Below are 2,594 nucleotides of genomic sequence, written 5' to 3' on the forward strand. Positions count from 1 at the left end.
CGGCAAAGCCTGGACCTTCATCACTTATGTATTTTCAACGGTGGAGTTTCTACACACCATAGATTAAGGGTGTGGAGCTCTGTTGTACCTCAAGTTTCAATGCAATTACTACTATTTTCTATTCAATTCAGTTTATTCATATTCTATGATATTCGTTGCACTTCACCATGATGAATGTGATGATCCGTGATACTCATCATCGTTCTCACCTATGAATGTGTAACTGACAACCACTTCTATTCTACCTTAGACCGGGCGCATATCTCTTGGATTCCTTAATCAGAATCTTCGTGGTATAAGCTAGAATTGATGGCGGCATTCATGAGAATCCGGAAAGTCTAAACCTTGTCTGTGGTATTCCGAGTAGGATTCAGTGATTGAATGACTGTGACGAGCTTCAAACTCGCAATTGTTGGGCGTGATGACAAGCGCAAAAGAATCAAGGGATTCTACTCCAACATGATCGATAACCGACAGATGATTAGCCGTGCTGTGACAGAGCATTTGGACCATTTTCACTGAGAGGATGGGATGTAGACATTGACAACGGTGATGCCCTACATACAGCTTGCCATGGAAAGGAATAAGAAGGATTGAAGGAAGGCAGTGGGAAAGCAGAGATCCAACAGGGACAAGCATCTCTATACACTTATTTGAAATTCCCACCATTAAATTACACGAGTAACTCTATCTTTATTTTCTGCTTTATTTATTATTCGAAAACTCCATAACATTTACTATCTGCCTATCTGAGATTTACAAGATGACTATAGCTTGCTTCATACCAACAATCTCCGTGGGATCGACCCTTACTCACGTAAGGTATTACTTGGACGACCCAGTGCACTTGCTGGTTAGTTGTGCGGAGTTGTGACTAAGTATGATTCACGTTGAGAGCGCTACCAAATTTTTGGCGCCATTGTTGATGATCACAATTTCGTGCACCAGAAACCATTTCAGGAAACACATTCGTGGTTACAACTATGTTTTTTCTTTCACTTCGTGTGGTGTACACATAGATGAACAATTAGCTACAGCAAGTCATGGTATATATACATTTCGTGCTCAAGGATCTATGTACCACATTATAGGAGGATTTTATCTGGATCAAGGGATGCGGCTACGCTTCTTGCACTCAGCTTTGCTAGAGTCCCCAGTTAGAGGTGTCCAGAGCTCTTAAGCACACTCTTTCTGAATTGGATCACGACTTTAACCACTCAGTCTCAAGCTTTTCACTTGGACCTGCATGCCACAAGCACATGGTTAGGGACAGCTTGGTTTAGCCGCTTAAGCCTGGATTTTATTTCCTTGGGCCCTCCTATCCATTGATGCCCAAAGCCTTGGATCCTTTTTACCCTTGCCTTTTGGTTTTAAGGGATATTGGCTTTTTCTGCGTGCTTTTTCTTTTTCTTTCTAAATTTTTTTTTTCCGCAAGCTTTTGCTTTTTCACTACTTTTTCTTGCTTCAAGAATCAATTTCATGATTTTTCAGATTATCAATAGCATTTCTCTTTGTTCATCATTCTTTCAAGAGCCAACAATTTTAACATTCATAAACAACAAGATCAAAATTATGCATTGTTCAAGCATTCATTCAGAAAACAAAAAGTATTGTGACCACATCAATATAATTAAACTTAAATTCAAGGACAATTTTCGAAATTTATGTACTTCTTGTTCTTTTGAATTAAAAACATTTTTCATTTAAGAGAGGTGAAGGATTTATGGAATTTATTCATAGCTTTTAAGACATAGTTACTACATACTAATGATCATGAAGTAGAGACACAAAACATAGATAAAAATGAAAAAACAGAAAAAATAAGAACAAGGAATGAATCCACCTTAGTGGCGTCTTCTTCTTAAAGGACCAATGATGTCCTTAAGCTCTTCTATGTCCCTTCCTTGCCTTTGTTGCTCCTCCCTCATTGCTCTTTGATCTTCTCTATTTTCATGGAGAATGATGGAGTGCTCTTGATGTTCCACCCTTAATTGATCCACATTGTAACTCAAATCTTCTAAGGAAGTGTTGAGTTGTTCCCAATAGTTGTTGGGAGGAAAGTGCATCCCTTGAGGAATCTCTGGGATTTCTTGGTGATGGGCTTCCTCATACGTCTCTTGGGTTCCATGAGTGGGCTCTCTGGTTTGCTCCATCCTTTTCTTAGTGATGGACTTGTCCTCCTCAATGGGAATGTCTCCTTCTATGATGACTCCAGCTGAGTAACATAGATGGCAAATAAGATGAGGAAAAGCTAGCCTTGCCAAAGTAGAGGACTTATCGGCTATTTTGTAGAATTCAAGGGAGATGACTTCGTGAACTTCTACTTCCTCTCCATTCATGATGTTATGAATCATGATGGCCCGATCCACAGTAACTTCAGATCGGTTGCTAGTGGGGATGATGGAGCGTTGGATGAACTCCAACCATCCTCTAGCCACAGGCTTGAGGTCCAGTCTTCTTAATTGAACCGGCTTGCCTTTGGAGTCTCTTTTCCATTGAGCTCCTTCAACACATATGTCCCTAAGGACTTGGTCCAACCTTTGATCAAAGCTGACCCTTCTTGTGTAGGGGTGTGCATCTCCTTGCATCATGGG

This window comes from Arachis stenosperma, chromosome 4 (genome assembly GCF_014773155.1).
Source record: "Arachis stenosperma cultivar V10309 chromosome 4, arast.V10309.gnm1.PFL2, whole genome shotgun sequence".
Classification (NCBI taxonomy): domain Eukaryota; kingdom Viridiplantae; phylum Streptophyta; class Magnoliopsida; order Fabales; family Fabaceae; genus Arachis; species Arachis stenosperma.